The 21,354-nt window shown below is 48.0% G+C and overlaps 1 protein-coding gene across 2 annotated transcripts in view; it reads left to right on the plus strand.

The window, feature by feature from the left end:
* Positions 1-16,425: 16,425 nt before the first annotated feature.
* The window catches only part of LOC141086501 (ultra-long-chain fatty acid omega-hydroxylase-like), a 115,050-nt gene continuing 110,121 nt past the window's right edge, over positions 16,426-21,354 (plus strand). For both annotated transcript variants that reach the window (XM_073572618.1, XM_073572627.1), the window contains exon 1: positions 16,426-16,555. The gene's annotated coding sequence lies outside the window, so the exon portion shown is untranslated. The remainder of the gene's footprint in view (positions 16,556-21,354) is intronic.

A 21,354-nucleotide genomic window follows, 5' to 3' on the forward strand; every position in this document is an offset into this window, starting at 1 on the left:
GTATCACTGTGCTTGATTGGCGATGGCGAGCAAACTCGTCTGACCTTAACCCCATAGAGAATCTATAGGGTATTGTAAAGAGGAAAATGAGAGACACCAGACCCAACAATGCAGACGAGCTGAAGGCTGCTATCAAAGCAACCTGGGCTTCCATAACACCTCAGCAGTGCCACAGGCTGATCGACTCCATGCCAATCCGCATTGATGCAGTAATTGATGCAAAAGGATACCCCAACCAAGTATTGAGTGCATTTACTGAACATACATTTCAGTAGGCCAACATTTTGAGTTTTAAAATTATTTTTCAATCTGGTGTTGTAAAGTATTCTAATTTATTGAGATAATGACTTTTGGGTTTTCATTGGCTGTAAGCCATTGTCATCAACATTAACAGAGATAAACACTTGAATTAGATCACTCTGTAATGTCTCTATATAATATATGAGCTTCACCTTTTGTATTGAAGAACTGAAATAAATGAACTTTTTGATGATATTCTAATTTTGTGAGATGCAACTGGGTTCACTGCCTGCAATAGAGGTCAAAATTCTAGTTGCATAATTGTAGGCTGTGGCTCATTGGTAGAGTTGCAGAATGCAAGCATTGAAATGTGAGTTTGTGTCCTGGTGACCCACCCACAGGAAGGTGAATACATAATTAATTTTATGCACTTAGCTGAGACAAACTCCCCCCTTCCCATTTCCCCCGAGAAAGAGAAGCTACAGAGCAATGAAGATGTTGAAGAGAGAAGAGTATTAGAAGCTGGGACAAAAGCTCTGTCGTGATGGAAAGAGGGACAGTCACGCTGAATCCAGGATGATTGGGAGCTATGAATCGTAGTAGAATGAAGGTGTCACACAGCAGCAGAGCTGAAGCGTGCAACCCCCCCACCAGGTGGCGATAACATGGAGAGGGGACAGCACTCACACACACGTGAACAGTGGAACAGCCACGCACTAGCCACTGGATGACAGGAGAAGAGTCAGATAAGCTGGGTCGGTAACGAGCGGTAAACGCAGTAACCAAGGGAAGTTACGGTACACAAGGTCAGAATCAAGCCAAAGAAGTCAGAGCCGGTCAGGCGCAGGAACACCAAAGCGAGAGACAACAAGTCAGGTCAGAATCCAAGCTGAGTCAAGCACCAGGGGGTCAACGCAAGGAGGGTAAGTATTTAGTTGGGGAGGGATACCGGGTGAGGACAGACACAAGAATACAGCACAGGGCAGAGGACAAATCAGGGTGTAACTGGGTCAGCCGCTCTAGCCGAAGGCAGGAACTATAACTGGTAAAGCCCGCCGGCAGCAGCGGGGAGAAATAGCCAAACAGACACCAAAGAGAGGCAGAGAAAGTTAACCCACACATGACCAGGTCGGGAAAAAGATAACAGGTGGCAAAACCCGACCTGGATAATGACAGTAGGATGGTGACTCATTTTCTTTGCTGGATTAAGCTAAATTGGCATCTTTGAGATGTGAATGCAACTGAACATATTACCAGCACAGCCATGACAGATCAGCTCATCTATCAAACCCCACAAAGGCATAGGAATGAGGTTATTATTACTCTCTATAGGATAGGTTTCCATATTAAGTTGGTGTTCGCTGAGACCAGGCACCACCACCAATCAGCTGTTATTTGTGTGATGACACCTATGATGTCACTGGCGCTGCCTAGGGGGCGCTATCAGGGGGTGCATGAATGAGCGCAGGCAGAAGGCACGCAGTGCGCAAAGACCTGAGACTAGTGTAGTGAGCACAGGACCTTGCACAAAGAGATTACGTGACCAGGGGGCGGAGCCACCGCATGTGTGTGCAGTGAAGGACACTGAGCACGCAGAGCACAGGGCAAAGACAGTAAACATGGTCAAGGAGAGTGTAACGATAATGTAAAGTGTTGTGAGTTCATTTTCCCCTTTGTCACTGAGGTCTGGTGAACTCCCTATTCTGGTAAAGGAAGGTAATGAGCCTGATTATCAGGCACCTGAGTCTAATGAGGATGACTGGCTGAGTGGAGTCACGGACTGGATATAAGGCTGCCGACGCCCTTCTGCCCTGCGGGTGATTTCTCTGTGGACTTCTAGGACACCAGTCTGATTCCTGCTCCTCTAAAGCTAAGTTTTCTGTTTTGCCTGTTAGCATTTTTGCTTTTTTTTTGTTTTCCTTGCTTTTCTTTATTCTGCCATTCCCTTCTGGGGTGAGCTGAATCTCCTTTTGACTGTAGCTCTGTCTTCAGAATATTCCTGAGTACTGACATAGCTTTTATGAAGCCTAGCGTCTTCAGGGCCTTTTTCACTGTCAGTCTGTTGGCTCTTATTTTCATAGGGTTTTTCACGGATTGCAGACAGCAGCCTTCCTGTCCTTTTCTATCTAGCTAGCTTGGGCCCCACCTTTGCTCAGTCTATCTTTCTGTCTGTGTTAGTATTTTCATCTTGCTTCACCGTCATTATATGTTGGGGGCTGCCTATTGCTTTGGGGTCTGCTCTAGGGCAGTTTAGATTCCCCTTTCTTTCTTTAGGCCTATTTAATTCTCCGGCTGTGATTGAGGGGTCTAGGGCATCGTAGGAACCCCCCACGGCTACTGCTAGTTGTGTTAATAGGTTCAGGGGTCTGCCATCCGATAGCTGCCAACTTCTCTGGTTTTCTGGACTTAGCTAGCATTTCTGTTTTTGCCTCCTACGGTGACTCAATCATAACAGAATCACCCGCCATACCGCGATCCTAGGGTACTCAATAGCAGGAAAGAATTGTGTTTAAAAAAAAAAAAAAAAAGTGTGTGTATATTCTTTCCTCTATATCTCTGAGGCCATAGGGGAATTTTTTTTTTTTCTCTCTCAATGGAGATAAAGCAATTGTCTGATCGTGTGGAGCAGCTCGCTGCGGAAGTGCGGGGAATTTCCGCCTACCTTGCTCGTTCGCATGCTGTTGAACCAAAGATCCCTACACCTGATGTATTTTTTGGGGATCGATCTAAATTTTTGAGTTTCAAAAACAATTGTAAATTATTTTTTGCCTTGAAGCCTAACTCGTCAGGGAGCTCCGCGCAGCAGGTTAAAATTGTCATCTCTTTACTTCGTGGCGATCCCCAGGATTGGGCGTTTTCTTTGAAACCAGATGATCCTATTCTGACTAATGTGAACGCATTCTTTCAAGCTTTGGGGGTGTTGTATGACGAACCTAATGCTATTGATCAGGCTGAAAAGACCCTGTTGGCATTGAACCAGGGTCGAGATTCTGCAGAGTTGTACTGTCAAAAGTTCCGAAAGTGGGCGGTCCTTACTACCTGGAATGATAATGCCTTGGCTGCTCTCTTTCAGAAGGGTTTGTCAGAAGCCGTAAAAGATACTATGGTGGGATTTCCTGTTCCCTCTGGTCTGGACGATTCTATGTCATTAGCCATTCAGGTTGATCGGCGTTTACGTGAACGCAGGATTGCACGAGAGGTGTTGCCACCGGTTGAACAGACGTCTGAACCTATGCAATGTGATAGAGTTTTGTCTAAGGCGCAACGTCAGGAGTTCAGAAGGCGTAATAAGCTGTGTTTTTTCTGTGGAGATGCCTCGCATATTATTTCTGTTTGTCCTAAACGAGAGAAACGCTTTGCACACACGTTTTCTGTTGGTGGTGTTCAACCTAAGTTTCTTCTGGCAATTACTCTGATCTGCTCCCTGTCCACATTTTCCGCCAAGGCTTTTGTGGATTCAGGAGCAGCGCTAAACCTAATGGACTTGGATTTTGCTAAACGTTGTGGATTTCCGATGACACCTCTGCAGACGCCTATCCCTTTGAGGGGGATTGATGCTACTCTTTTGGCTAAAAATAAACCTCAGTTTTGGACCCAGGTGGTCATGCGGGTCGCCCCAGACCATCAAGAAAATTGCAGATTTTTGGTATTGCATGGTCTGCATGATGCCGTTGTTCTGGGGTTTCCCTGGTTGCAAGTTCATAATCCAGTTTTGGATTGGAAATCTGTGTCTGTGGTGAGTTGGGGTTGTCGGTGTGCCTTTAGTGAGGCTCCGTTTTTTTCCACCTCTCCTCAGTCGCATGATGTTCCTGACTATTTGGCGGACTTTTATGATGTATTTAGTGAGAATGAGTCTGCGTCCTTGCCTCCTCATAGGAGTTATGACTGTGCAATTGAACTAAGCCCGGGGTGTAAATTTCCCAAGGGTCGGCTCTTCAATTTATCTGTACCCGAGCACGAGGCTATGTGGTCCTATATTAAGGAGGCGTTGGAGAAGGGTCATATTAGACCATCCTCTTCACCCTTAGGTGCCAGGTTTTTTTTTGTGGCCAAAAAGGATGGTTCTTTAAGGCCTTGTATTGATTATCGTGCCCTCAATAAAATTACTATTAAATATCAGTATCCGTTACCCCTGATTTCGGATCTATTCTCTAGAGTTAGAGGTGCTTGCTGGTTTACCAAGCTTGACCTCAGGGGGGCGTATAATCTTATCCGCATTAAGCAGGGGGATGAATGGAAGACGGCGTTTAATACTCCGGAGGGACATTTTGAGTACCTGGTGATGCCTTTTGGGCTCACTAATGCCCCTTCTGTCTTCCAGTGCTTCATGAACGATATTTTCTGAGACTTTGTCGATAAATTTTTGATTATCTATCTGGATGATATTTTGATCTTCTCCAAGGATTGGGATTCTCATGTGGAACATATTCGGACTGTGTTCCGGATCTTGAGGGAGAATTCCCTGTATGTCAAAGGATCGAAATGCCTTTTTGGAGTACAGAGGATTTCATTTTTGGGATTTATTTTGTCTCCGTCAACTATTGAAATGGACCCGGCCAAGGTACAGGCCATTTATGATTGGGTTCAGCCCACTTCTTTGAAGGCCCTCCAGAAGTTTTTGGGTTTTGCTAATTTTTATAGGAAATTTATAGCAAAATTTTCTAGTATTGCCAAGCCATTGACTGCTCTGACTAAGAAGGGTGCTGATGTGTTGAATTAGTCTCCTGAGGCTGTTGCTTCCTTTCAGGAGCTGAAGCGAAGATTTACCTCCTCCCCGGTTTTGCGGCAACCTGTTGTCTCACTCCCGTTCCAGGTAGAGGTGGATGCTTCTGAGATTGGTGCAGGAGCTGTTTTGTCCCAAAAGGATCCTGTAACATCTAAAATGAATCCCTGTGCTTTCTTTTCCCGAAAGTTCTCTCCATCTGAACGTAACTATGATGTGGGGAATCGGGAACTGTTGGCCATGAAATGGGCATTTGAGGAGTGGAGACATTGGTTGGAGGGAGCTAAACATCAAGTTGTGGTCCTCACTGACCACAAGCATTTGATTTACCCAGAGTCGGCTAAACGCTTGAACCCTAGACAGGCTAGGTGGGCCTTGTTTTTTACACACTTTGATTTTGTGGTCTCTTTTCTTCCTGGAACTAAGAATGTCAAGGCAGATGCCCTCTCTAGGAGTTTCTTTGCTGATTCTCCTGTGGTGACCAAGCCTGCTACCATCTTAGGCAAAGGGGTAGTTCTTTCTGCCATCTCGCCCGATTTGAGACTTGCTCTGCAAGAGTTCCAGGAGGACAAACCTGAGCATTGTCCCAGTGGAAAGTTGTATGTTCCTGACCTGTGGAAGAAGAGAGTGATGTCTGAAGTTCATTGCTCTGCATTGGCTGGTCATCCAGGTATTTTTGGTACTAGAGATCTGGTGAGTCGCTCTTTTTGGTGGCCCACCTTGTCTCATGATGTCAGGAATTTTGTGCAGTCCTGTGGGACTTGCTCCCGTCTAAATCTTGTTCTCGCTCTAGTGAGTTGTTGATGCCTTTGCCGGTCCCCAGGAGGCCATGGACCCATATTTCAATGGATTTCATCTCTGATATGCCGGTCTCTCAAAGAATGACTGTTATTTGGGTGATTTGTGATAGGTTCTCTAAGATGGTTCATCTTGTACCACTCCCTAAGTTGCCATCTTCCTCTGAGTTGGTGCCCCTGTTTTTGCAACAGGTGGTTCGCTTACACAGGATTCCTGAGAACATTGTATCTGACAGAGGAGTTCAGTTTGTGTCTAGATTTTGGAGGACCTTCTGTTCCAAGCTGGGAATTCAGTTGTCCTTCTCCTCTGCTTTTAACCCTCAGACCAATGGGCAGACAGAGAGAACAAACCAGACCTTGGAGTCGTATTTGAGATGTTTTATTTCCGCTGATCAGGATGATTGGGTTTCATTTTTGCCCTTGGCCGAATTTGCTTTAAATAATAGAGCTAGTTCTGCCACTTTGATGTCACCTTTTTTTTGTAACTTTGGGTTTCATCCTCGATTTTCTTCAGGGCAGGTGGAGCCTTCTGCCTGCCCAGGTGTTGACACTGTGGTGGAGAGAATGCACCAGATCTGGGACCAAGTGGTGGATAAGTTATCTCTCTCCCAGGAAAAGGCCCAGCGGTTTTCCAATCGACATAGGACCATTGGTCCCCAGTTTAAGATTGGTGATATGGTGTGGTTATCATCAAAAAATATTGCTATGAAGGTGGCTTCTCCTAAGTTTAAGCCTAGATTTATTGGACCTTACAAGATTTTGGAGATTATTAATCCGGTCTCTTTTCGTTTGGCTCTTCCTGTCACATTTAAAATCCATAATGTGTTCCATAAGTCCTTGTTGAAGAGGTTTGTTGAACCAGTTGTTCCTGGGGTGGCACCTCCGGACCCTGTATTGGTTGAAGGTAACATGGAATATGAGGTAGAGAAAATACTGGATTCCCGTCTGGCTAGACGGAGACTCCAGTATTTGGTTAAGTGGAAGGGTTATGGTCAGGAGGATAATTCCTGGGTCTCTGCCTCTGATATTCATGCCAAAAGATTGGTGCGTGCCTTTCATCGGGCTCACCCTGATCGCCCTGGTGGCGTGGTTGAGGGTTCGGTGACCCCTCCTCAAGGGGGAGGTACTGTTGTGAGTTCATTTTCCCCTTCGTCACTGAGGTCTGGTGAACTCCCTATTCTAGTAAAGAAAGGTAATGAGCCTGATTATCAGGCACCTGAGTCTAATGAGGATGACTGGCTGAGTGGAGTCACGGACTGGATATAAGGCTGCTGACGCCCTTCTGCCCTGCGGGTGATTTCTCTGTGGACTTCTAGGACACCAGTCTGATTCCTGCTCCTCTAAAGCTAAGTTTTCTGTTTTGCCTGTTAGCATTTTTGTTTTGTTTTTTTGTTTTCCTTGCTTTTCTGTATTCTGCCATTCCCTTCTGGGGTGAGCTGAATCTCCTTTTGACTGTAGCTCTGTCCTCAGAATATTCTTGAGTACTGACATAGCTTTTTTGGAGCCTAGCGTCTTCAGGGCCTTTTTCACTGTCAGTCTGTTGGCTCTTATTTTCATAGGGTTTTTCACGGATTGCAGACAGCAGCCTTCCTGTCCTTTTCTATCTAGCTAGCTTGGGCCCCATCTTTGCTCAGTCTATCTTTCTGTCTGTGTTAGTATTTTCATCTTGCTTCACCGTCATTATATGTTGGGGGCTGCCTATTGCTTTGGGGTCTGCTCTAGGGCAGTTTAGATTTCCCCTTTCTTTCTTTAGGCCTATTTAATTCTCCGGCTGTGATCGAGGGGTCTAGGGCATCGTAGGAACCCCCCACGGCTACTGCTAGTTGTGTTGATAGGTTCAGGGGTCTGCAATCCGATAGCTGCCAACTTCTCTGGTTTTCTGGACTTAGCAAGCATTTCTGTTTTTGCCTCCTACGGTGACTCAATCATAACAGTAAAGTATCATGTATGGTTTTTCCTATTATCACAGTCCAGAATTGTTATGATTGGGTCACCGAGGAGGATGACAGGAACAGGCTAAGCCACCAGAAAACCAGAGAGGTCGGTAACTAAGCGGATTGCAGACACTTGATCCTATCAACACAACTAGCAGTAGCCGTGGAGCGTTCCTACGATGCCCTAGACGCTTCGTCACAGCCGGAGAACTAACTAAGCCTGAAGTCAGAAAGGTGAAATCTAAACTGCCCTGGAGCAGATCCCCCAAGGAATAGACAGCCCCCAAACATATATTGTCGGTGAGATGAGATGAAACACAAACACAGGCAGAAAACAGATTGAGCAAACGGTGGGGCCCAAGTTGTCTAGACAGGACAGAAAAGACACTGCAATCACACACAAAACCCTAAAAAAATCCAACACTTCTGATATGCAAAAAACCTGAGGCCACACGAGATCACCCTCGCTAGATCAGCACTCTAGTATAAACTGGAAGTAAAGCAAAAGATACCAACATAACAGGGGACTGAACAAACTGATACAAGCTGTAACATATAGAGCAGGGCCCAGCGCTGCCCCCATCAGGGAGTACGCTGAACCCTAGTAACAAAGCAGAAAGCAAAAAAAAGGCACAACCAAATTAGATGCAAAGGATTAGCAAAAGGATCACTTAGCTGAACCATGCAGATCAGGCAGGGGACAAAAGAACTCCACATGCACAAGGAGGAAAATCACCAGCAACCTTCAAGAGCAGCCAGCTCAAATATATGCTCCCAGCCAGTAATCCCAAGTTCCCAATTATCGTCATCAGGTGGGGAACTTCCATCAACCTGGCTAGCTCCACTACTCTCAGTAACCACCAGAGGGAGCAAAGGGAGCTTCTGCTCAGAAATCCGAGCAAGGGAATTCACAACACAGAATCTTCTATTCACATACTGAACTCTGCTATGCCAGCTGTGAGGGTCTGACCCCCCCTTCCTTTCCTTTGCCTGCAAATTTCTACCCACTCGCAGCCTGTAACATGAGACTACAGCTCTCCTCACTCCTCCCTGCTCTCCCACCGCCCCTCCCAAAGGAATGTCTTTGTCTTTCCACCATGTGAGGACTTCCATATACAATATTATAATAAAATATTAATATAGAAATCAGAAGCTGGTGGCAGCAAAGTGTGTTTTAGCTAGATGGCTAGCGCTGGCAGTGACTGAGTGGGTTTTATAAGCTGATTGTGTGGCTGCGGCCAAAGCATTTATAATTCTCTCGCTGCAGCGGGCCTAATAGCCAATGCACAAAAAGTAGCCCATCCAGCGACTAATTATCCTAGGTGCAGTTCTCTGACTGACCTGAGGGTAAGGGGGGCGCCGGAGAGCTGCGAGTTCCAAAGTGGAAATGGAAAGTGGGATATACATAAATCCCGGCAGTTCATGACATATTGTGGCAGCAGTGGGATACCTACAATAAGCCCCTGCGATAAATTGTTAGGGCAAGCCTAGCTTGCTGTTTTCGTCACATTGTTGGCAGTGGTGGGATAACTAAGATAAGCCCCCCCTGCACATGTGATAGCCTTGTGCGGCCAAAGGTCACACCCCTGATCGTGACAGAGAACCGAGAGTCAGAAGCCAGATGAACGCGCAGGGGGATCAGATAACCAGGAGAGACAGAGCAGTGTAAGCAGGATACAGAGGCAGAAGTCAGGGGACAAACCGAATCATACACAGCAAGGCACACAAGCACAGAGGCACATGTTTAAAGGGAAAGTGCCATCCCAAAAAAAAATTTTAAGCAATTGAAAAAATGTAAAGAATTAATGCTTACATTTTCTTAAAAAATATTATCATTTGTTTTTAATTTTGCAAAGTATGAAAAATAATTTTAAAAAATTTGGCATTTCCACTTGTTAACACTAGGGGGAGCAGCTACTGAAATTTGGCACAAAAACCTAGTGTACAACTAGCTCACATTACTGCCCTGCAGTAATTATGGGCGGAATCTGCTGACATGGGTGTGGTGTCACTCCTCTCCTCCCCTTCTGGGTGTTTGCTAAGGGAAAAGAGAGGATGACATCTAGGAACACAGGGAGCAGCCATTTTGATGGGGCCTGCAAAGTTACTGACTGTCTTTTCATGTAAAGTCTGGATCAGAACAGGTCATCAATCAACAGAAATGTTTCCTGGATTTCTGTGGAGCAGACAAGAAGACGGTCCATCCATGTGTATAAAACACAGCGCTCTATGTATAATCCCTGGCACCGAACAGGGTGCCCCCCATAGACCAGCACACTGCTCTCCTGAAATACTCTGTGCTGCTGTCACCCTGCTCCTTCCACCATACATCAGGCCCCTGTCGCCTCGCTTTCACACGTCGCCAGGACAGGATCTGAGGAGAGGAATGGGGTCTTCGGTCACCAAGGATGGCAGGCAGCAAGGATTCTGGGAGCAGGGTGACAGCAGCACAGAGTATTTCAGGAGAGCAGTGTGCTGGTCTATGGGGGGCACAGAGGGAGATATATGGGGGAGGAGCAGGGTGACAGCACCACAGAAGTCCAGGAAACATTTCTGCTGATTGATGGCCTGTTCTGATCCAGACTTTGCATGCAAAGACCCCATTTCCCTCCTCAGATCCTGTTCTGGCGATGTGTGAAAGCGAGGCAACAGGCGCAGTCCGGGGTGACGCTACAGTAGCGATAAAAATGAGACCCCTCTCTTCAGCTGCCTCACCAGCCCTTCCCTGACTGCACCTAACTATTACCCCTGACCCGTGTGCAGGTGCTCAGCCAGAACCACCCTAGAATGGGTCCCCTTTTAGCAGATAATACTGCCATAGTGTTCTCACATAATACCGCCATATACTTCACACATAATACCGCCATATACTTCACACATAATACCGCCATATAGTTCACACACAATACGACCATGTAGATCACACATAAAACCAGCAGGGTGACAGCAGCACAGAGTATTTCAGGAGAGCAGTATCACACGGGAGAGGATTAGATACACAGCTCAGCAGTCAGTATCACACGGGATACGATTAGATACACAGCTCAGCAGTCAGTATCACACAGGATAGGATTAGATACACAGATCAGCAGACAGTATCACACAGGATAGGATTAGATACACGGATCAGCAGAATGTATCACACAGGATAGGATTAGATACACGGCTCAGCAGTCAGAATCACACAGGATAGGATTAGATACACAGCTCAGCAGTCAGTATCACACAGGATAGGATTAGATACACGGCTCAGCAGACAGTATAACACAGGAGAGGATTAGATACACAGCTCAGCAGTCAGTATCACACAGGATAGGATTAGATACACGGCTCGGCAGACAGTATCACACAGGAGAGGATTAGATACACGGATCAGCAGATTGTATCATACAGGATAGGATTAGATACACGGCTCAGCAGACAGTATCACACAGGAGAGGATTAGATACACAGCTCAGCAGTCAGTATCACACAGGATAGGATTAGATACACGGCTCAGCAGACAGTATCACACAGGAGAGGATTAGATACACAGTTCAGCAGTCAGTATCACACAGGAGAGGATTAGATACATGGATCAGCAGACTGTATCATACAGGATAGGATTAGATACATGGCTCAGCAGACAGTATCACACAGGAGAGGATTAGATACACAGCTCAGCAGTCAGTATCACACAGGATAGGATTAGATACACGGCTCAGCAGACAGTATCACACAGGAGAGGATTAGATACACGGCTCAGCAGACAGTATCACACAGGAGAGGATTAGATACACAGCTCAGCAGTCAGTATCACACAGGAGAGGATTAGATACAGGGCTCAGCAGTCAGTATCACACAGGAGAGGATTAGATGTCCAGCAGATGGCCAAGTGTTTTGAAAGAGCAGGGAGCAACTCCTCCTATGTTTTGCAAGTACAGGGGCTGCAGCTGGTCGGGTGTTTTGGAAAGAGCAGCTCGGTCTCCAGCAGCTCGTCCTGTATCCTCTCCTGCAGCTGGTATGTGCAGAGCGAACATCCAAGCCCTGTTATGCTGGAACAGTACAGCATCCAGGGCTTGCAATAGAGTGTAAATAGAGCTAAAAGGAACGCACTGGGCTCTAATAAAATGGTGCCTGGCCACACCTACAGCTGTGAATTGAGCTGCCCACAGAGGTGTGCCCAGTTCACAGCTGATGCTGCTGCAATGATACAGATAGGGTCGGCAGCCGACTCTTGTGTCTTATGTCCAGGGACTGCCGTAAATGAGCATGGAAAGTGTCGTTCAGCAACCAGCAAGGTAAGATGGCAGCCCCCAGTGGCTGCATTAATATAGTAAAAAAAAAAAAACATACACACCACTGAGTCAAGCTTAGGGGACAATATCTTTTTATACTATTTTCTTTTTTACATTAAATTATGAAAAAACACGGCACCTTCCCTTTAAGGACGAGTCACCTGGGTCAGCAACCACTAACCGAGTATTCGGAAGTATCACCGACACTAAATGCAGGTACTGCCAACATTAAATAGCCTTCCCAAAATCAAAGAGAGGCGGATTGAATTAACCCTGACCTGACCAGGATGGAGGCGGAACCATCCTGTCCAGAGTCATGACAATTTGCTTTGGTGGCCACCGGATATAAACTTTTTTATAGGATCTGTTGTGCAGTACCCTACAGCAGATGCTGTTCTGATGGGGAATTTGTAACTGATGTATACCACAGACCACATCAAAGTTGAGCAGAACTTTGATGTGTTACAAATCAGCTGTGAACAAGCCAAGTAAGGGTTTCAAACTCCCTGCTGGAACCAGCTTATTGATGGACTATAAGTTAACTCTGCAGACAGCATTGTGGAGTGAAACCAAGAACTTAATAAAACCCCCAAATTATTTTTATGCCACATGTGTCCATAGACTTTAGGTAGTGCCTCTATTACTCATATTGACCTTGCTGTTACTAATGACCTTAAAATTATGTTGTACTTAAGTATAGTAGCATCAACTTTTTAAGGGTATCTTATAGATGTAGGTACGTGTGCCGACTGGGGGGTGGTCCCTTTCGGCCGCGGAGCAGACTGGAGGCAGAGGCAGAAATCTGTTCAATCAGGTCCAAACTTTATTTGGTGTCCTCTTGACATCCACAGCAGACACGCCAGCTTCTGCTCCCAGGCCTGGGTACCTGTCACCTTCCTTCTGCGTCGATTAGCGAAGACCCTCTGGGTTCTTTCACCGTGGCTGCAGTTAGGCCCACGGCCACAGCGCTTCCACCTGCCTAAGTCTGCCTGCTGTACACATACTCACTCTTCGGTGTCCCAGCCTTCCGGTACCCAGACCTTCCGTCAGTCGCTGCCATCCCTTCCTGCAGCTGCCTCCTCAGGGCCACCCCCCTCTCCGAGTAACCGTCTCTGGCTCTCCTCTGTCCTTCCCGAGCTTCTCCTCTCTCTGCCCTCTCCTGTGCTCTTCTCTCTTCTTTCTTCCCCATGGGTGTCTCTCTGCCCTGCACCTGGGACTCTCTCTCTTATATCTCCTCTTTCTGGAAATCCCCTTCTCAGTCCTGTAGCTCCGCCCACCATGACTATGCAGTTTCCCCAGCTTAAGGCCTGCTGTTAAAGGGGTTGTCCGGGCTTTTCACATAATCTCAGTGCATATCTGGGCTGCAGAAAATGCTGACAATAAGTAATTTACCTTCTGTGGCCAGGTTGCAGAGTTTCCAAGATATCACTTTCTTGCTTCTAAGAAAAACGTCCAGGGGGGGTGTTCTGGCATTGAAATGAGAACTGGTCGTTTCCTTCTCAATAGTTTCACTTTCCATAGATCACTGTTCAGCGTGTGTCTGGGGGAGGAGCAGCTGGGTGGTTCTGCTCTCTGCACTGAGGCTGCTAGAGGGGGAGGATTTGATACTGTTTGAGGAGGGCTTGTTCATGTCGTCGAGGAGGGCCTGTTGCTATGGAGGGTGGAGTTGTTGTTATAGAGGGCATGTTTTTAGTAGAGTAGGAGGAAACGACCAGTTCTCATTTCAATGCCAGAACACCCCCCCTTGGACATTTTTCTTAGAAGCAAGAGATCATATCTTGGAAACCCTGCAAACTGGTGACAGAAGGTAAATTACTTATTGTCAGCATTCTGCAGCCCAGATATGCACTGAGATTATGTGAAAAGCCCGGACAACCCCTTTAAGTCCTTTTCTCACTGCTCTCTGTCTCAATCTTGTGGCCAAAACCCGGTACTATGTCATCCTGCACTAATTCCAGCTGTTAACCATATACATACAATAAAACATAGTGCACAACATCCTTTACATGTTCTTTCTATCTCAGACAGGTCCATAGGTCAGTCCACCCCCTACATAGACATCACAGTACATGCTGGCATAGTTCCCAACCATACCATACGGTATTCAGCAGGACTGTACCACCACTTGATTGATTTGTCCTGGCACCTCACCAACATCTTCATCTCTCCCTTATCTCCTCTGTTGCAAGGCTGCTTCTCTTTGTTGAGTCAATAAATTACATTTATTCACTTCTTCTGCCATGATGTTACTCCCAGGCTCAAACTCCCTTTTCTATGTTCACAGGAAGCCGCTTTATCTATGAGCTACAGCTCATAATGATAAATATGAGAGATTTTGGTAATCTTGAGATGTATCGCAGGCAGTGAACCCAGCAGCAGCTTATACAGTACATGTAAGGGTGAGCCATTTATATGGATACACCTAAATAAAATGTGAATGGTTGGTGATATCAATTTCCTGTTTGTGACACATTAGTATATGGGAGGTAAAAACTTTTCAAGATGGATGGTGACCATGGTGGCCATTTTGAAGTCGGCCATTTTGGAGCCAACCATATTTTTCTAATGGAAAGAGGGTCATGTGACACATCAAACTTATTGAGAATTTCACAAGAAAAACAATGGTGTGCTTGGTTTTAACGTAACTTTATTCTTTCATGAGTTATTTACATGTTTATGACCACTTATAAAATGTGTTCAAAGTGCTGCCCATTGTGTTGGATTGTCAATGCAACCCTCTTCTCCCACTCTTGACAAACTGATAGCAACACCGCAGAAGAAATGCTAGTCTAAGGGGTCAGATTCCTTGTAGGAATGCTCGGACCAGGCATCCATAATGTGGTGGTGCACTCTCTTGCTGGGAAAACTCAGGGAACGTGCCATCTTCAGTGCATAAAGAGGGGAACACATCATCATGTAGCTATTTTAGATATCCAGTGGCACTGAGGTTTCCATTGATGAAGAATGGCCCCACTATCTTTGTACCCCACATACCACACCATACCATCAATTATGGGTGTCGGGTCCGAGCATTCCTACATGAACAGTTTCCTGGAAAGTGGATTGGTCATCGTGGGCCAGTTGAATGGCCACCAAGGTCTCCTGATCTGACCCCCTTAGACTTTTATCTTTGGGGTGATCTGAAGGCAATTGTCTATGCTGTGAAGATACGAAATGTGCAGCATCTGAAACAACGGATACTGGAAGCCTGTGCTAGATTTCTTCTGCAGTGTTGCTATCAGTGTGTCAAGAGTAGGAGAAGAGGGTTGCATAGACAATACAACACAATGGGCAGCACTTTGAACAGAGCACGCGGGACAGAGGTCAGACTGCAGCACTGTGCTCCCAGAGAGTGAGAACCTCCCATTCAGAGACAGAAGGACAAGGTGTACAGAGCGCCGTATGTGGGCATGTGGATCCAGTAGCCTCCGTGACTTCCCCCCTGATAGTGCAGAGACAGTGACCCGAGAGAGCAGTCTTGGAGACTGCAGTGACAATCTTGGGCCCCTGAGCATGGCAGAGAGACTTCCCAGTGTGCGCAGCATCATTTCAATGAAGAGACAGTCGGGGTATCATAGAGAGACTGAGAGCAGGGGAGACTAAGGGTCACAGCATCTCCCTGCTCCTGGCTTTAACCCCTGAGGTCGCAGCTTCATTTAGAAAAGAGACTCTAGAGACTGCAAGTGCCGCTGTTGTCGGTGCCAATGTGGGAGAAGTAGACTCCTTCAATAAAGCTTTCCCTGGTCTGATAAGTTGTATTATTCTGAGGTTAACCGTTTCAATGCCTGCATAACTGTTTTATTGCTTTCTACAGCTCCATTGTGCTGTTCTACTGTTTTATACTGTCACCTTTAACCCCCTACTGCTCCTCCCTGCGTGGAGAGAAAATCATTGTAAATAAACCTTTAACTCTTGGTCTGTCTCGGATCCGTGGCGACATCATCAGTTCCTGCAGTTTATTACAAGTGGCGTAGTTGGCAAGATGTCGCACAACGGCGCGGAGGGGACAGACCAAGCTGGTCCCAGGTCTAGCATCTCCCTGGGAGCCATGTTAAATAATCTACCTAAATTCTCTGGGAGCAATGCTATGTTGTAGAGTTGGACTACAAGGTACATCAGTGTCTTCAGTGCACGGCTGTAGCATTCTGTACTGAACGCTGCGTGAGCATGCTGCATCACAGGAATAATTAAAAGGACAAGGCAGGAAAAACGTGGCAGCCGGCCCAAGCACTGTGGCCCCCGGGAATCTGGCTGGGGGACCCGCAGAAAAGAACACCCATCGACAGAGCAGCCTGGAAATTAGCAACTACTGTACATGCCTGTTAGTTTTTTAGGCACCTGGTAAAAAATATAAAATAGTCATGGATAACGCCTCTTAGATTTTTATTATCAGACATGTAGTTCTAGTATTTCACCACTAGGTGGAGACATTATACAGGGAACAGGTGTCAGACCGTTGCACTACTGCAGCTACTTGCAGGTTTGATATGAGCATGCCCAGAGCGAATTGTGACTCCAGGAAGTGTAAGAAGTTCCTGATGAAGTTTGGACCGCAGAACTGACTGATATTCCGCCCAGTGACAGGTAATGGCTGCATCTCTTCTTAGAAATGTCAGGTCTGCACTATTTGCTGTAATAATGGAGGAGCAGTAGAAGCTGCTGTAGGGTATCTGTGTCTGCTAATGGTGTCTCTGGCTGCAGTGCAACTACAAATCTCAGAATTCCCTCACAGTCCTCAGGTTTCATGTGTTCTAGGGTGTTCTTGTCATAGATTGAGATAAGGAGGAGACTTATTAGTAATGTAGTGAATTTACATGGAAATCAAGTCACGGCTAACAATGCGACGCATTATTGATGGTCGGTGCAGCATCAATGTTGTAACATAATGGACCCTAATCTGTTGGCACAAATCTAAACCTATTCAGACAGACTCATGGGTTGTGGCTGTCGAACAGCCATGAGACATGCAGCCGCGGGGACTGGAACATGTTACCCGAGCACGCCAAAGTCACTCCGAGAGCGCCTGAGCACGCTCCGACAGGGCCCCCAGCGTGCTCCGATAACACCTTACCCCAGCGTGCTCCGATAACACCTTACCCCAGCGTGCTCCGATAACACCTTACCCCAGCGTGCTCCGATAACACCTTACCCCAGCGTGCTCTGATGGCCCCCAGCACACTCCGATAACACCTTACCCCAGCGTGCTCTGATGGCCCCAGCACACTCCGATAACACCTTACCCCAGCGTGCTCTGATGGCCCCCAGCACACTCCGATAACACCTTACCCCAGCGTGCTCTGATGGCCCCAGCACACTCCGATAACACCTTACCCCAGCGTGCTCTGATGGCCCTCAGCACACTCCGATAACACCTTACCCCAGCGTGCTCTGATGGCCCCAGCACACTCCGATAACACCTTACCCCAGCGTGCTCTGATGGCCCCAGCACACTCCGATAACACCTTACCCCAGCGTGCTCTAATGGCCCTCAGCACACTCCGATAACACCTTACCCCAGCGTGCTCTAATGGCCCCAGCACACTCCGATAACACCTTACCCCAGCGTGCTCTGATGGCCCTCAGCACACTCCGATAACACCTTACCCCAGCGTGCTCTGATGGCCCCAGCACACTCCGATAACACCTTACCCCCAGCGTGCTCTGATGGCCCTCAGCACACTCCGATAACACCTTACCCCAGCGTGCTCTGATGGCCCCAGCACACTCCGATAACACCTTACCCCCAGCGTGCTCTGATGGCCCCAGCACACTCCGATAACACCTTACCCCAGCGTGCTCTGATGGCCCTCAGCACACTCCGATAACACCTTACCCCCAGCGTGCTCTGATGGCCCCAGCACACTCCGATAACACCTTACCCCAGCGTGCTCTGATGGCCCCAGCACACTCCGATAACACCTTACCCCAGCGTGCTCTGATGGCCCTCAGCACACTCCGATAACACCTTACCCCAGCGTGCTCTGATGGCCCCAGCACACTCCGATAACACCTTACCCCAGCGTGCTCTGATGGCCCTCAGCACACTCCGATAACACCTTACCCCAGCGTGCTCTGATGGCCCTCAGCACACTCCGATAACACCTTACCCCAGCGTGCTCTGATGGCCCTCAGCACACTCCGATAACACCTTACCCCAGCGTGCTCTGATGGCCCCAGCACACTCCGATAACACCTTACCCCAGCGTGCTCTAATGGCCCCAGCACACTCCGATAACACCTTACCCCAGCGTGCTCTAATGGCCCCAGCACACTCCGATAACACCTTACCCCAGCGTGCTCTGATGGCCCTCAGCACACTCCGATAACACCTTACCCCAGCGTGCTCTGATGGCCCCCAGCACACTCCGATAACACCTTACCCCAGCGTGCTCTGATGGCCCTCAGCACACTCCGATAACACCTTACCCCAGCGTGCTCTGATGGCCCTCAGCACACTCCGATAACACCTTACCCCAGCGTGCTCTGATGGCCCTCAGCACACTCCGATAACACCTTACCCCAGCGTGCTCTGATGGCCCCCAGCACACTCCGATAACACCTTACCCCAGCGTGCTCTGATGGCCCCAGCACACTCCGATAACACCTTACCCCAGCGTGCTCTGATGGCCCTCAGCACACTCCGATAACACCTTACCCCAGCGTGCTCTGATGGCCCCAGCACACTCCGATAACACCTTACCCCAGCGTGCTCTGATGGCCCCCAGCACACTCCGATAACACCTTACCCCAGCGAGCTCTGATGGCCCCAGCACACTCCGATAACACCTTACCCCAGCGTGCTCTGATGGCCCCCAGCACACTCCGATAACACCTTACCCCAGCGTGCTCTGATGGCCCCAGCACACTCCGATAACACCTTACCCCAGCGTGCTCTGATGGCCCCAGCACACTCCGATAACACCTTACCCCAGCGTGCTCTGATGGCCCCCAGCACACTCCGATAACACCTTACCCCAGCGTGCTCTGATGGCCCCAGCACACTCCGATAACACCTTACCCCAGGGTGCTCTGATGGCCCCCAGCACACTCCGATAACACCTTACCCCAGCGTGCTCTGATGGCCCCCAGCACACTCCGATAACACCTTACCCCAGCGTGCTCTGATGGCCCCAGCACACTCCGATAACACCTTACCCCAGCGTGCTCTGATGGCCCCAGCACACTCCGATAACACCTTACCCCAGCGTGCTCTGATGGCCCCAGCACACTCCGATAACACCTTACCCCAGCGTGCTCTCATGGCCCCAGCACACTCCGATAACACCTTACCCCAGCGTGCTCTGATGGCCCCAGCACACTCCGATAACACCTTACCCCAGCGTGCTCTGATGGCCCCAGCACACTCCGATAACACCTTACCCCAGCGTGCTCTGATGGCCCCCAGCACACTCCGATAACACCTTACCCCAGCGTGCTCTGATGGCCCCCAGCACACTCCGATAACACCTTACCCCAGCGTGCTCTGATGGCCCCAGCACACTCCGATAACACCTTACCCCAGCATGCTCTGATGGCCCCAGCACACTCCGATAACACCTTACCCCAGCGTGCTCTGATGGCCCCAGCACACTCCGATAACACCTTACCCCAGCGTGCTCTAATGGCCCCAGCACACTCCGATAACACCTTACCCCAGCGTGCTCTGATGGCCCAAGCACACTCCGATAACACCTTACCCCAGCGTGCTCTGATGGCCCCAGCACACTCCGATAACACCTTACCCCAGCGTACTCTGATGGCCCCCAGCACGCTCCGACAGGGCCCCCAGCGTGCTCCGATAACACCTTACCCCAGCACACTCCGACGGCCCCCAGCACACTCTGACGGCCCCCAGCACACTCCGACGGCCCCCAGCGTGCTCCGATAACACCTTACCCCAGCACACTCCGACGGCCCCCAGCACACTCTGACGGCCCCCGGCCCCCAGCACACTCTGACGGCCCCCAGCACACTCCGACGGCCCCCAGCGTGCTCCGATAACACCTTACCCCAGCACGTTCGCTCATCACTATTGTTTTTACTGTCAAATATAACAAAGTCCAACAGAAAACTGGTACAAGTCCATGAGGTACGAAGATCCCTTTGTATAAGAGAGGGCAATTTGCCAGTCTTCCCGGGGGTTGTGTTGTATGTTTTGTAATATGTAAGGCCGATTCAAGATTCCACGTTGCTGTTTTCTACATTGGGCCCAGTTCATGCCTCATAAATGTTGTGGAAGACCCATGTTGGAAATGCGCTTTTAGTAATATTATGATAAAAGTGTGTTCTCCGTTGTAGCAGATGCCGACCATCACTCGGACACGCAGGGAGGTAATGAGGGAATTCATTCCGGATTTCTTTGTCGTGATGTTGATCAGTACTTATGTAAGGCAGGCCGCCGGTGACACCAGTCCAGAGGAGAGTGATATCAGTCACAGCATTGTGATTACTGCTTGGAGTCAGAGAGAGAATCATAGAATCGTAGCGTGAAGGTGCCTCCTGGGCCATCTGGTCCAACCCCCTGCTCAAAGCAGGATTCGCTAAATCATCCCAGACAGATATCTGTCCAGCCTCTGTTTGAAGACTTCCATTGAAGGAGAACTCACCAGTTCTCGTGGCAGCCTGTTCCACTCATTGATCACTCTAACTGTCAAAAAGTTTTTTCTAATATCTAATCTGTGTCTCCTCCCATTCAGTTTCATCCCATTGCTTCTAGTCTTTCCTTGTGCAAATGAGATGATCTACAATGTGACAGCCCTTGAGATATTTGTAGACAGCTATTTACACCATGTTCCAAATTATTATGCAAATGATATTTTTCTCTAATTTTCCTAAATGTTCGATGCAAATGATAGTCAGTCTAATAAAAGTCATCACCCGTTGGAGTATACATCGAATTTTATTGAAGAAACCCCCAATGATAACAGTATAATCTCCAAAATGAATAAAAACTCAAATTGCACTGTTCCAAATTATTAGGCACAGTAGAATTTCTAAACATTTGATCTGTTTTAAAGAACTGAAAATGCTCATTTGTGGAATTTGCAGCATTAGGTCATATTCACCGAACAAAAAACTATTTAACTCCAAAACAGCCTAAGGCCTCTTTCACACATCCGTCTGTCACCATCAGTCAAAATCCGCCGTTTTTTTTCCCATTGAGTTGCATTACCGGTCAGATCTTGACGGAAGGTCATCCGTTGGATCCGTTTTTATACTGATCTGCCAAAATTTTGGCGTCCGCTGACTTGCCCGGATGGACAATGAAACGTTTTTTTGGCCGGCTGGATCCGCATTTTACAGTGCGCATGCCCGGAGGAATTGACTCAGCTGGAAATTTAACCCTAAACTCAGTTCTCTCTCCCGTCAAAATAACGGTCCGG

Source organism: Dendrobates tinctorius, unplaced genomic scaffold (assembly GCF_039654945.1).
Source record: "Dendrobates tinctorius isolate UK_male_01 unplaced genomic scaffold, ASM3965494v1 ptg000007l, whole genome shotgun sequence".
Lineage (NCBI taxonomy): Eukaryota > Metazoa > Chordata > Amphibia > Anura > Dendrobatidae > Dendrobates > Dendrobates tinctorius.